We start from the raw sequence: 14,147 nt of genomic DNA, 5'->3' as shown, positions 1-14,147 counted from the left end.
CCCGAGGCTTTCCGGCTGAGCCGCTTCAGCCCGCGTCTCTCTCATCTGCGCGGCTCGGCTTTGCGCGCACACTCCGCGGTCTCGCACTTAACCCTTTCGCGTCTGAACCACGGCCTCGCGCCAGCCCCGCGTTCCCTATGTACTTGAGCCCCGCACGCTCTGTCTGCGCGCGGCAGCCTCCGCGAGTCACACAGCGTAGCTTACGTGTCTGCCACTAGCATTCAATCTAAGTTCCCCGGGCTAGCCTGACGAATTCAACCCAGCATACGTCTCCGCCCCACGGTTTGGCTTCCCGTCCTTTGCTCCCCGGGCTAATCAGACGGATCCCAACCAGGCTTACGTTTCAGCTTCTGGTTTCAACTTTTCGCCCCTTATTCCCAGGCTAACTTGAGAATCCCAAAGTGGCTTTCGTTTCCGCCTCGGCCTGCCCCCCACGGCTTCAATTTCCCTAACATTTTTCTCTACCCGGTATGTTTCCCCAAGCTTTCTTCCAACAATACTCCTCCCTCATTTCTCCTGGCCTCTCCCCACAGTCCGCATCCGAGTCTGTTTGTTCTAGCTTTCACTTTCGCTTTCGACCTTAGAGATTTCTCCCAGCTTCCCCCCGTAGTCCGTATCCGAGTCTATGCCTAGGCTTTCAATAGCTTCTTCCGGCACCCTTTTCGTCCGGCTTTTCCCTAGGCTGTTTGCTAGTTTCTCTCTCCGATATTTTCCCTAGGCTGTTTGCTAGTCTCTCTCTCCGATATTTTCCCAGTTCTTCCCGTTTCTTCCCTCCTAAGTTTGCTATCCGTCCTAGGTTTCCTATCCGAGTCACGGCACCATTATGTCGCTCCCCCTCTTCGTGGAGGAGCGACACTGAACCCTGCGCTGTTCTTTTGTCTGCTCGGCCCTCCCCGGGTTTGCTGCTGGTTCTTTCCGGGTTGGCTACTATCCCTTCCACCTCCGTGGAAGGGCAGTTCCCCCTGGCCACATTCCCCACTTCCGCAGGGGAGCAGCACACCGCCGGCCGGCTCTCTGGGGGCTGCACAGGTGTTCCCTTAGATGTTCCCCTTAGATGTTCCTGGTGCATGCCGTCTCTCTCCTCCTTTATAGTCCTCCTCCGCCAATCCCAACTCGGCTGCCCACATGCCGAGTACGCTGCTCTCCAATCAGGAGCAAGTCCTACAGTTTATTGGTTGAACTGGAGGCAGCTGTGCAGAAGCTGTTTACTTCTCTCCCAGCGCCATATTGTGGGAGAGCAGATGCATAGAATAAGTCCTAATTCCAGTAACTTAGTCCAGTCCGGATTGCTCCCCACATTAACTTTATAAACGATAATATAAAATCACAGAAAGATTTGACCTTGAAAAGGTCGCTTGGCAACCACTTGGATATAGACCTGGGATTTGAACCCATGTCTTGTTAATGCCCTTGAGGTCCCCCCAGCCATCTCTGAGACTGTGTAACCGTGAAGAACACACTAAGTCACTCATTTGTCTGCTCTCCTTGTCCAGGTCTCTTCCTCCTTTGCCCAGTGGCAGAGATACAATGGTTCCAGAGGATGCTATAAAAATGGCAAATAAATAGCTCCGTCTCAAGAAGGTCATCATGCCTCAGCCTTGTTGCAATAATAGCAGCCAGAATGAGAGCAATGATTCCACTTCCCCTCCTTATGATTTCCTTTTCATCTCCTTTAAAGGACAGAGAAAAAGGCAGCTTGGCGGCTCCAGATCAATCTCGTCCCAAGCGCCAGGATCTGCGTACTCCTGGGAGCCTTGGCATTGACAAGCAAAGACGTATGGGGCACATGTGCAATTGTCCCCCAAACACAGCAGTTTTTCAGCATTGCCAATGAGCTGGATTGGATTAAGTATATTTGCACCAAAAGCAAAATAAATATTGCTTTATTTAATGTCACTAAAAGGTTGGGATTCAATTGCCCTTGGCCTGAGGCACCTTTCAGCTCTATTGATTGGACAGTGTCAGAACGGCAGACAATCTGTCATCAACAAGCACTGCAAAGTGCTTAGCTGGTGAACTGGGCTCTGCTGTGGTATGGATGGAAAGCAGAAGGCGATGTCCTTTGTCCCAAACCCAGGGAATAATCATAACACATCTGCTTCCGGTCGTCACCACCAAGATTCCTAATGCATTTTTCTTTAGGGCAACACGACAAGGAGATAACTGTGACCAGGGCTGTGAAGACGGAGGGCAGCCCAGATAAGAACCTAATCTTCAAAGTCAGAAGGAGTTGGGTTTGAGTCCTGTATCTGCCACAGAGTAGCTTTGTGACCTTGGGCAAATGCACCTGCTTTGCTCATAGACCTGAAAGTGCCGGGAGTGCAGAGACAGAATCTCCTCTCACCACTGAGTCTTCAGGGCCAGACAGGGTGTGGGCCACAGCCGGCTCTCCATTGAGCTGTACAAGCAGACAGAGCCCCAGGAGGCTCAGCGTTTATCCACGGTGCAGCAAGGACAAGGGCAGAGGCAGGACTCAGACCCAGGCTGGCTGACTTGAAAGCCCATGTTCTCAGTGTCATTTTACTCTCTCCTGACAGCCCCGGGAGTCAGTTCAGAGCCCAACACAAGGGCTGTGCCTCATGTGAAGTAGGGGAGGGGAGTACTTGGGGGGTGGGAGGCAGTCTTTTTTAAAGATTTATTTATTTATTTAAAGGCAGAGTTAAGGAGGGAGAGAGAGACACACAGAGAGAAACAGAGAGATTTTCCATCCAAGTGGTGGAGTGGCTGGGACTGGGCCAGGTAGCAGCTAGGAGCCTGGAACCCCATTCATGTCTCCCATGTGGGTGGCAGGAGCCCAAGTCCCTGAGCCAAGCTCTTCTGCTGCCTTCCTTGGCACACTAGTAGGAAGATGGATCAGAAGTGGAGCATGCTCCTATGGGATGCTGGTGTTGCAGGCAGTGGCTTAACCCACTGTACCACAATGCCGCTCCTCACCCTTGTGTTTCAAGTGAGGAAAATAAGTCTCAAATAAGGAACTAGAATGAAAGATACCGATAAGCAAATTGACAAAAGGTACACCCCTCCAAGCTGACAAGTTACAAACAGGTGCTCTTTCTGGGTGTGTGAAGTACAAAGTGATGTTACTTGCTCTGGCCAGACTTTGGGTTGGGAGCTGAGTGGCAGCCCCTGTTGGCCCCTTGACCAGGAAACTCTGCAGTGTGTAAACCACGCGTCCTTATGAGGCAACCCTGCATGTGCCCAAGGTCCATAACAAAGCCAGGATTAACACTCGAGTTTCCCACCTCCAAAATTCAGCAAGGTCTTCAACCTTTAAAGGTAGGCTTTTTGGCAAAGTGGTAGGATTAGCAGAAAGGGTACTCAGAGTACACTTGGAAAAGGGACATATCCAACTCTGTCCTTCCTGGGCCCCTGTCCCAGATTTATTCCTACTGGACTCAGTGAAGCTTTGTTCAGGTGATCTCCCATGTCCATGGAGCACGCACCCTGGGGATGTATCCTCTGCCCTTCCTGTCTCCTCCTGGCATCAACAAACACTGAGCTCAGCGGGTGTCCAGCATTGCAACTTGAACCCATTCTTGGAGCCAGTCACCAACAGGAAGGGCGTGAGAGTGTCACACCCACACCCGATCTCCAGGTTTCAAAGGTGGGGAAACCTAGGCCAGGAGGGCAGAGGGGGTTGCCAAGACCACGCAGCACTGCAGAGATCATGCTGGAGTCCACCCCGGAACCAGTGGGCTACTTTCCTCTCCATAAGAGCACTGACAAGGAGTTTGCCTCTTTTCAAATGGTCCGAGGGAGGACATCATCCAAAGGAACTCATTGGTCCTCGAGGCCAGGAATTAGCTGCTTCAATTTCTTTTCTTTCCTTTCTTTTTTTTTTTTTTTTTTTGGATAGGCAGAGTTAGTGAGAGAGAGAAAGAGACAGAGAAATAGGTCTTCCTTCTGTTGGTTCACCCCCATGGCCGCTATGGCCAGTGCGCTGCACCAGTCTGAAGCCAGGAGCCAGGCACTTCCTCATGGTCTCCCATGCGGGTGCAGGGCCCCAAGCACTTGGGCCATCCTCCACTGCCCTCCCGGGCCACAGCAGAGAGCTGGACTGCAAGAGGAACAACCGGGACAGAATCCGGCGCCCCAACTGGGACTAGAACCTCGGGTGCCGGCGCCGCAGGTGGAGGATTAGCCAGGTGAGTTGTGGTGCCACCTGTTCAATTTCTTAAGTGAAGGGGGGGGCAGAGGAAACACAAAGAGGAAGAAAAGTCCCTTAAGTCTTCACTAGATCTAGGAGCTGGCAAGCCCCTGGCACCCAGCTCTGAGGCCCTGAGCCCCAGTGCAGACCCAGAGCCAGCTGCCTGGGTATACATCTCCTCTTTGGGGGCAGAAACTCTCTGTGCTCCAGCTCCAATCTGAACACTGGGGATTTTGCTTTGAGGACTAAATTAGATCACACACGTAAAATGCTGGGTATGCCACCTAGTTTGAGTAAATATGACACAAACTTTTATCTGTTCTCAAGGTCTGATCGCAGCATGCTATTTGGGGGTCCCCATTTATCCTGATACATTTTAAAAAATATTTTATTTATTTATTTGAGAGGCAGAGTCACAGACAGAGAGGGAGACACAGAGAGAGAGGTCTTCTATCTGCTGGTTCACTCTCCAAATGGCTGCAACTGCCAGAGCTGGGCCAATCCGAAGCCAGGAGCCTGGAGCTTCTTCTGGGTCTCCCATGCAGGTGCAGGTGCAATGCAAGGGCTCACTACACCACAGTGCTGGCCCCCTGACACTTCTTCTTACACCGTGTCACCAAGTTGTACCCCACACACAGCTAGTACATCATAGGACCTATGAACAAATTGCAAATTGTGCCCTGTGCACAGTTACACCAAGTTTCAAGGCTTATCAAGCCAGGGCAGCTCCTCCGCTTCCATCTGCCCTCTTGGTCGGTGCCTCTGTGCAATACATAGACCTTATGCTGTATGTAGACTGTGGCCCTGGTCACATACACCAGCCATACCATCCTCGGCATTCCCACGCATCCCTGATCACTCAGGGTCCATGCAGCAAGGCACAGAGGCTTGGGCTCCCAGTCAGTTCTCCAGGTGAGACCCTTGGATCTCCTGCCACTGGTGATGGGATCTTGGGCAAGTGACTCCTCCTCTCTCTCTGCACCAGCTTCCTCCTCTGTGACATGAGGATTCTGGGAGAACTTACCCTGTGCGTTCATGGGACTGCTGGTGGAAGCTTCCATTGCTTTCGATCCCAGCAGGAAGCAGAATACTCTACTCCTCCACGCACTTGCTCCCTCTTCCCAAAGAAGAGGATGGGCCTTGTCCAAGAGGTCAGCTCAAGCAAAGGAGCAGCACCTGGTGCCCTGGCCCCTCCTGGTGTGAGGGTTTTGGATCTGGGACCTCCTGGCACAGTGTGCTTCCAGGGAGGCAACTCCTTACCTGCTCTACCTACGACTGCTACAGAAGTTGAATGAATTTTGGGGCAAAGAGAAAGGAGGCCAATTTCAGCCACAGAGTGGCCATACCTTCCAAATCTTGTTCTTATCAATAATAAGGGTAATATTTTGACTTCCATCTTTCTGATCCATGTGTCTCCCTCTAAATTGGTAGAGACGGGATGAAAGTGACAGCAGGAGTGTGGTTAATTCTACCCCCACTCAACTCCAGTGAAGATGACACACATAAAACCACACGAATAGTGGCTGGAAAAGTCTTCAATTATTTCCTATTGTTAGTGTTATCAGGGTTGCCATTAGTACTATCATTCTTTGCTTTAGGGCAGGCTGCTCTTCTGTCTTCTGGTTAACTTCCACCAGTCCTTCCAGACTTGTCTCATGCAATACTCTGTGCAGGACGTTCTCCCTGAATTTCCCCGTCCTAACAGTCCCAGCTGGGTTACAGGTGCCTCCTCTGGGACTCCACAGCCCAGGAGCCCCGGGGGTCCCTCCCCGCAACCAGTGCACTTGCCTCCCCTCCAGACTGTGAGCTCCTTCAGGTAAAGCACCAGGGCCCAGCTCTCATCATGGTGCCGAGAGCCTGTGCCAGGTGAATGTTTGAGGGAAGAAAGGAGGGGAGGAGGGAGGGAGCAGGAAGGGAGAGGACGGGACAGACGGGACAGACGGAGAGAGGGAAAGAAGCAGTTTAGTTGAGAGGCTTCTATGCAGGGCAGGCTGCCAGCACAGGGGTAAGCAACAGCAGAGTGTTTCAGGACATTGGAAAGAGGCTGCGAGGGCAAGAACACAGCATGGGGTGGCTACAGGAAGGGGTCAGGTGAGCAGTGGGGGCTGGGACTGAGAAGGGAGCTCAGGGACACGGTGCAGGCCACTGGGGGGCCACCGGAGGACTTCACGGCAAGTCGGCACTACTGAAGCCGTGGTTTAGGAACTAAGGCCAGAAATGATGAAGTTCTTGATTCTATCACATTGTTTTGCTCCTCCAGACTCCCCTGCCACTAATTCTGGGTTACTGTCTCCTCCGAGGCCTGTCTTCACTGTAGAATCAATTATTAAAACCAACTTGCTATCAACTCTAACTTTGAAACGCTATTCAGCTGCTTGCAGGGACAGAGACGGGAGCTGCCTCCACAGACATCTAGCCATCTGGCCTTTGCCGTGGAACCTGGCTGGAACGCTCATTTGAATAATTGGTTTTGGCGGCGTGTGCTTGTGGGTTAGACACCTGATTACACTGCCAGCCCCAGTGTCCTTTCAGCCTCCATAGAAACATCACTCGGGTTACGTAAAGCAGGAGAGAGGCTCTGGGAGGTAAGGGTCTGTCTAGTCCCTGCTGTCACCAGGGCTGCGTCTGAACTTTGTGGCTCACTCACTGTGTGACCTTGAGCAAGTTACTTCCCCTCTCTGTGACTCAGAGAGAGAGAGAGAGAGAATGAGTCCTGCCCTGCTTATGCCACGGGCTTCTTGTAAGTCCCTGAGAGAAGATGGGGGAGTTGTGACTTAGCAGAAATGTGAGTGGGAATGTGTAGTTAAGGATTTAGGTTGAGGAGAGCTCAATGTCAGACAGCCAGTTGCGTGTGGGCTGTAGCAGAGGAAGGCTGGTCCCGAGGATGAAACCTGTGAAACCTTCCTCCTCCTCCTCCACTAATTAGCTCTGTGAACTTGAGGGAGTCACAGAAGCAGCCCGTGTCTCAGTTTCCTCACTTGTGAAATGAGAAGAGTGACACGGTCGTTCTGAGAATGAAATAAAACAGTGAATGCAAAATGCCGGGAGTAGCTGCAGGTCCCAAGGTTCCGTTACGCTGGCTGTCACCATCCTCATCATTGCCATCATCACGATTGTTCGGTGCTGGGCACCATGCCTCAAAGACACGCAATGACAAACATCTGGAGCGTGGCCAAAGGCCAGCAGGCGGGACGGGGAGATCACGCATGTCACGCTGCATATGAGGAGCTGAAGGACTTTTGGGGGAGGGGGTGTTGTTCAGCACGAGATTAGGAACTAGCAGTGGCTGCAGTGAGTGTGGGGCGTGGGGTGGAGAGGGGACACACTATTTTCAAACAGCTGGAAGGTTGTCAAGTGAAAGAGGGGCTGGACCCCAGTGGTCCTGCAGAGGGCAGAGGCGAGGGGTAGGTAGCCTGAAGATCAAGTGCTCTAACAGTCAGAGCTGGCATCAGTGCCAGAACTACCACACCTGGCGGTGGACAAGCAGAGGGGGCGTGGCCCCTGCTGGGTCACCTGAGTGAGTGGCTCTTGTTGGTGCTGTAACAAGGCCACCAGGGGAGAGAAGTGACTGGGGTGGGGAAGGTGGCACGGTGTGGGGAGGGGCCAGCAGATCTCTCCACAGGGGCAACGCTAATTGTGAACTTTTGTTTTCCGTTTCTGGCTCCATGAGAAGCACGCAGGTTCTGTGCTGTTGCACTGTGAATACATAGCACACGGGCTCGTGTTTCCCACCGTACATAGCAGATGCCCTGTTCTGTTCTGTTTTGCCCAGTCACGGCGCTTCCTCCTCCGCACGCAGCAGTGGACAAGGCAGGGCAGTTAGCTGTGGGTGTGTGGGGGAGAGGCTGCCCTTGGCCGCTCACCCCTGCTGCCTTCAGTCATGTTTTGCTGCAAAGGTCTCCTCTTACTCCCTTTTGTGTCTGGTGCCCGCTATCTGGAAGCACACCCTGCTCCGGCCGACGATGCCGCACAAGGGGAAAACCTGGGGGGTGCCCGGGGGCTCGTAAACCTGCTCTGACCCTTCCTGCTGGGGAGGCTGGGGCGAGTTCCTGGGTGCCTGCGTGCCTCAGTTTCCTTCTCTATGGGAACGGGGCTATGCCGCTGCTTCCGTGTGGGTTAATGAGGCAGTGCTGGCAGTATCCACTGGGTAGGCACTCACGCACGAGCGCTTGGTGGAGCATCGCACCCGTGTTTCCTGCACCAACTCTGGCTTCTCACTGGCAAGGGCAGCCTCTGATTTCCTTCTGCTTCCCCAAGGCCCAGCACAGGGCCTGACACCTCGCAGGCCCTCAACAAACCTGAGTTAAACTGGATTTCCTGCACGGAAGCATCCTTTGCTACGGAAGGACCGCCGGGGCCGAGAGACGGGGCAGGGCACTGGTGAGGGTCTGCGGGCTGTGCCTGAGCTGTGGGGCCTGCAGGGCCGGGCTGGAAAGCAGAATCCTTCCTGCACCACCCAGCGGGCTGCTCCTCCCCCCACCCCCACCTCCCCATGCCCGAGAAGCAAGGAGCTTTTCTGATGAGAAATTTCGCAGCATCCTGCTATCTTTTGGGTAACTGCGTATTTTATGATGACTAATAGGCCATTACTATGGTAATATTGCAATTCAGCATGTGTGAGGTTTGGGAAATGAGAAATTATGGGTAACTACTTTGGACTCATTTCTATGGTAACAAAAAGTAATTGTCATTAAATACCAGTTATACTGAGGCTGTACCTGGTAATTATAGACTTTTATGCCCAGAAACATAAATAAAACCAATAAATTTATTCAAAGGTCTATGACTGTTTACTTATACATGGCTCCATGGAATACACAATGACAAGCACCTAATTAAGAAATGCAAACCCAACCAGAGTTTCACGTTGTCAAAAGGAGATGGAAAGTCAGTTTTTCAAATACACGTCAACGCGTGCCTTACAGAGTGGTGGGGTTCTCGTGGGGGCGGGGGTGGGGGCTGTCTTCCCTGGGAGTGATGGGTAGGAGGAGGCGGCAGAGAGAGTGCAAATGCCGTAACGCATAATGTGTGGCCATGTCTCCGGGGAGATGCGAGGAGTGACTAACCGATTCTAGGCTGACTCAGCCCATCCACCCACCCACCCCGAAGGCCTTGCAGCTCCTCACCTCCACCATACCTGAAGTTACAACATGTCATCCCTCAAGTGCCCTGGGCCCTAGACCTCCCCAGATCTCCAAAAATGCCCTCATTGCAAAGACAGTAGCCCTACCACTTGCCTTCTTACGTTGTGATAAAATAGCACCGCGGCATGAAATTTCCCATCTTAACGGGTTTTAAGTGCACAGTTCAATGGCATTAAATACATTCCTAATGCGGAGCCAGCGTGCGTCACCACCATCCACCTTAAAAACTCGTCTCTTCTCATCTTGTAAAATTGAAACTCTGTACTCATTAAACAAGAACTTCCCCCTCGTACCTCCCTCAGCCGTGGTGAGCGCCTTCTACACTCTGTCTCCAGGACTCTGACAACTTTAGGGACCTCATATACGTGGACTTATACGGTGTTTGCCTTCTGCTGTGGCTCATCTCTCCAAGTGTAACGTCCTCGAGCTGCATTGGCATTGTCGCCAAACGGCTCCTGACAGTGCCTCTCCCCAGAGCTTCCACTAAAGGATGAGTCGTGTCTTCCCACCCCACGTTCCTCTTTGAAGAGGGCAGGAGGAACCGAGGCTAGGGGAGGAAAGTGTTTTGCCCATGGACAAACAAGAAGGCTCAGGAGGGTGTGGGGAGAGTGAGTCCCCAGTTCTCTGCGTCCACCCACAGCTTGGAAAGCAAAGGCAGTATCCGGGAGTGTGTAGTCACTGGGTTGCATCCTGTGGCATTGAACCCGGCTCCTCGCCTCAGTCTGTTTCCCTTTTGCACAAATGGATGTAATAGAAACTGGCTTTCTTTTCTTACAGGGCTGTTCGATGATCCGATGTGGTTTTTAAGTGCTTTTAAACGTATGTGCAGTGACAAGGTGTGGCTGAGGACCCAGAGCCTGTCAAATCATATCAGATTGATGGCACAGCGACAGGCGACTACCACAGCCAAGGTGAGCAAGCCACACAGGGCCAGGCTTAGGGTTGGGGGCTGGCAGGATCTGGTGACTGTTCCTCTGCACGGGGGGTTGTAGCTCTGAGCTACAGCACACTCACTGAACACTGCTGCTGAGTTCATCCATTCATTCAGAAAATATCCATCAAGGGCTCATTCCCTGCCAGGCACCGTGACAGGCACTAGGGATCAGAGAACAAGGTCGACCAAGTTCTGGCTTCATGGGATTTACAGTCTAAAGGTGGAGACACATGCTAAATATTTATATGAATGAAGACAGGACTAGAAATTAGGCCAAAGGCCGTGAAAGCACAGTGCAGGGTGCCCCAAAAGAGTGTAGTGGGGACTGACTACAGTGTCTGAGAAGGCCTTTGTTGAAGTGGCTTTAAACCTAAGATCTGAAGGGGAAGAAAGGCAAACGTAGCTGGGGCACCATGGACAGTAGGGCTACTGTTGCTGTGCGTCTTTCTTACACACAATAATGTAAAAATTGTTATCTGCTGTTATATCATCTAGTAGCTAGGATGGTGATAGATAGCTACAGTAGAAGGTACTCGAGTTGCTACATATCATTGCTATAAACTATACTATAGGCCTTGTGTGCCCTTGCCACAACTACAGCCAAATACCATATACAGTAGCCTGGTTAATAAGTGTTGCTACTCTTTAGCATAAAGAGGGTTATCTGTCATGGTACAGTGGCCATCGATTGCTGCTAAATGCTACAGTGTACCGTTCCTGTATTACTATGAATACCAGAGCATAGGTGCAAATCTTATTATTATGAGCTTATCTGATGAAAGCTGGGGCATCTCCTGAGTAGCCTTCCTACATGGGAATACAAGCTTTTTGAATGCGGAAGAAGCAGGAGCACATCCTTATGCAGAACTTACAGTGTGCGTTATCTTACAAAAGCCTGGTAACCCTTTACAGCGTCCCCATTTGCAGGTGAGAAAAATGAAGCACAGTGGGGCTGTGTGATTTACTCAAGGTCATACAGCAAGTAGGTGGCAGAGCAGGACCTGAAATCTGACCTGACCCCCAAGGCCATGGTCTCACCACTGATGTGCACTCCCTCTCTACAGTTCCTCCTGTCTGGTCTGCTGAACCTTCTCCCCCCAGCCCAGCCAGACGCCTGGGGCAGGCCTGTCTTCGTTCTGCTCCCAGAGCCTGGTCTACCTGGTGCTGGCTGTTGGGGGAGTGCAGTTTGCCAGGGAAGGGCTCAGGCTAGCCCAGACAGACCTACATCCCTGCCAGCTCCTCACAGGCCGTGAACCTAGGGCAGATTTTGAACTTCTCTGAGACTTAAGTAACTGCAGGTCTGAAGGGAGATGCTGAGAGAACGGAAGTCAGGGCATGGGAGAGAGGCAGAGGTGTGGCTGCCCGCACACATGCTGTTCCCAGTGATTCCGCCAGGTCCTGCGAGGCCTGGCTCTGTCTAACACCCCAGAGCTCTCAGCTTCCCCTCCCTCCCTCCCTCCCCTAACTCTCTCCTACTCTCTCTCCTCCCGTTCCCAAGCTAGTTGAGTAGATGCTCTGATCTGCAAGCAGAAAGACCTAACTTAGACCCTCCTTCACAGAGTTGTGAGGATTAAACGGGGTGAGTGCATGAGTGCTTGTCAGGCCGCTGAGTCAGCGGGCAGAGTTCTTGGCGATGCATTTCCCAAAATGTGTTTCATGCACCCTAACACTGGCCATGCAGGGTGTGGACTGTGATATTCACCTGTAGGAAACACAAAGTGCTGGGCAGGCGCCGCGGCTCAATAGGCTAATCCTCTGCCTTGCGGTGCCGGCACACCGGGTTCTAGTCCCGGTCGGGACGCTGGATTCTGTCCCGGTTGCCCCTCTTCCAGGCCAGCTCTCTGCTGTGGTCAGGGAGTGCAGTGGAGGATGGCCCAAGTGCTTGGGCCCTGCACCCATGGGAGACCAGGAGAAGCACCTGGCTCCTGCCTTTGGATCAGCGCGGTGCGCCAGCTGCAGCACACCGGCTGCGCCGGCCATTGGAGGGTGAACCAACGGCAAAGGAAGACCTTTCTCTCTATCTCTCTCTCTCACTGTCCACTCTGCCTGTCAAAAAAATAAAAAAATAAAAAGAAACACAAAGTGCTACGTTCCCTTCTTGAGATTCCCGACTATGTCTCAAGAATTTTCTAGTAAATTCTAGCATATTCAAACTTCTGAAGTCTTATTGTAAAAGGGACATGTTCAAGTTTGTTAACTGCGCACTTCTCAAACACACTTGAACTCTGAACTCCCCCCACCCCCACCCCATAAAGGCTTGGCAGGGCCCACCAAGCCGTGCAAGCCGTGCAAGCCGTGCAAGCCGTGCTGTGGAAGGCAGTGTGGCTCTGGGAGGGGCTGACCCTGAGGACCTCTAAGGCACCTTGAAGCTCTCAGCTCTGAGCCTTTAGTGCCATTTTTCACCCTTTAAGTACTGAATCCTCATGATTTATAGGTTCTTTGCTGCTCCTCTGACCTGTTTTAACCACAGGATTACTGCCTGTGGTTAGAGATTCTCTCCAACTCTCACAATGAGCGAGATCCACATATGCTCTCTCACTAGGGGGATGCCGGGGGAGGGCAGTGCGACTCCAGTATGAAATCACCTCTGAAGAGCTCTTTTATCCTGAGGTTCTCAAAACATGAGATCTTGGAGCCAGCACTGTGGCGCAGTGGATTAATGCCCTGGCCTGAAGCACCAGCTTCTCATATGGGCGCCAGTTCTAGTCCCGGTTGCTCCTCTTCTGATCCAGCTCTCTGCTGTGGGCTGGGAAATCAGTAGAAGATGGCCCAAGTCTTTGGGCCCCTGTACCCACGTGGGAGACCCAAAAGAAGCTCCTAGCTCCTGGCTTCGCATCAGCACAGCTCCGGCCATTGTGGCCAATTGGGGAGTGAACCATCGGATGGAAGACCTCTCTTTCTCTCTCTGCCTCTCTTCTCTCTGTGTAACTCTCTGACTTTTGAATAAATAAATAAAATCTTAAAAAAAAAGAGAGAGAGATCTGGAGCTTGCAGATATGTAGAATGCATCTAGTCCTCCATCACCACCCTGCTGAAGCCCAGAGAAGGGAGGCATTTTGGCCAAGGTCACAGACTTCCCAGCTGATGCTTCCCTGGACAGCAGAAGTGTGTGGAGTGGCGGCCCTGACCTCTCTGACCACTGCCACTCCTGTTAATGAAGCAGACGTGCTAACATCAATCAAACGGCCTTCCCACCCCATCATCAGGAACAGTGCATCTGCCTGGGATGGTGAACAGACACTCCTGCATCAAGCCATAAACCTGCAGATGCAAATGAGCCGTCTCTTAGCCAATTAAGTGAGGCAGCGGAACTGTCTTTAACGAAGGCGTCCTGCATCCCATGGGCGCTCTCTAACTCATCCCAGAGGCACCAGGGAGCCTTGACAGACCCAACTGCCAGGCTTTTGGAAAGTGATAAACCAACTCTATAAAATGGGCCTAGCCAGGAATCAGATCTTCTCTGCTTTGAGCTCAGCCACGGACTGCGGGCAAGTCCCGTCTTACCCCTGGGTGCCAGTTTCTTCACCCAAGAAATCATTTCTCTCATCTACTCATATTTATCCAATATTTTTTGAGCATCTACTATGTGCTGACTCCTGTATTAGGTACTGGGGACACAGAGACCATTAAGGATCAAGCCCCTGCCCTCCGAAGCTTGAAGTCAGGTGAGGTCCATGCGGTGGGATAAGACTTGTTCAATAACCAGGCCTATGGGAGCTCAAAGAAGACAGTGGCCAGTTCTCCCTGGGGTTTGGGAGAAGTGTTTTCCAGAAAAGGGGACATGAGCTGAGTTGCAAAGGGACTGATGAGATGAAGAAGTGATGCGAAGGTTCCTTCCTGGCAGGGAGCCACCTGCATGAAGGTGAGGTAGCAAGAACCAACAGGACCTGCCTGGCACACGAGGCTGCACTCAGAGTAGCTA

General features: G+C 52.1%; 1 protein-coding gene across 2 annotated transcripts in view; it reads right to left on the bottom strand.

Moving 5' to 3' along the window:
- LOC100353437 (AGBL carboxypeptidase 4) overlaps positions 1-14,147 on the bottom strand; it is a 669,119-nt gene that overhangs the window by 119,886 nt on the left and 535,086 nt on the right. The window lies entirely within an intron of this gene.

The sequence above is a fragment of the Oryctolagus cuniculus genome, chromosome 7, assembly GCF_964237555.1.
Source record: "Oryctolagus cuniculus chromosome 7, mOryCun1.1, whole genome shotgun sequence".
NCBI lineage: Eukaryota > Metazoa > Chordata > Mammalia > Lagomorpha > Leporidae > Oryctolagus > Oryctolagus cuniculus.
This window is presented reverse-complemented; position numbering and strand designations above follow the sequence as displayed.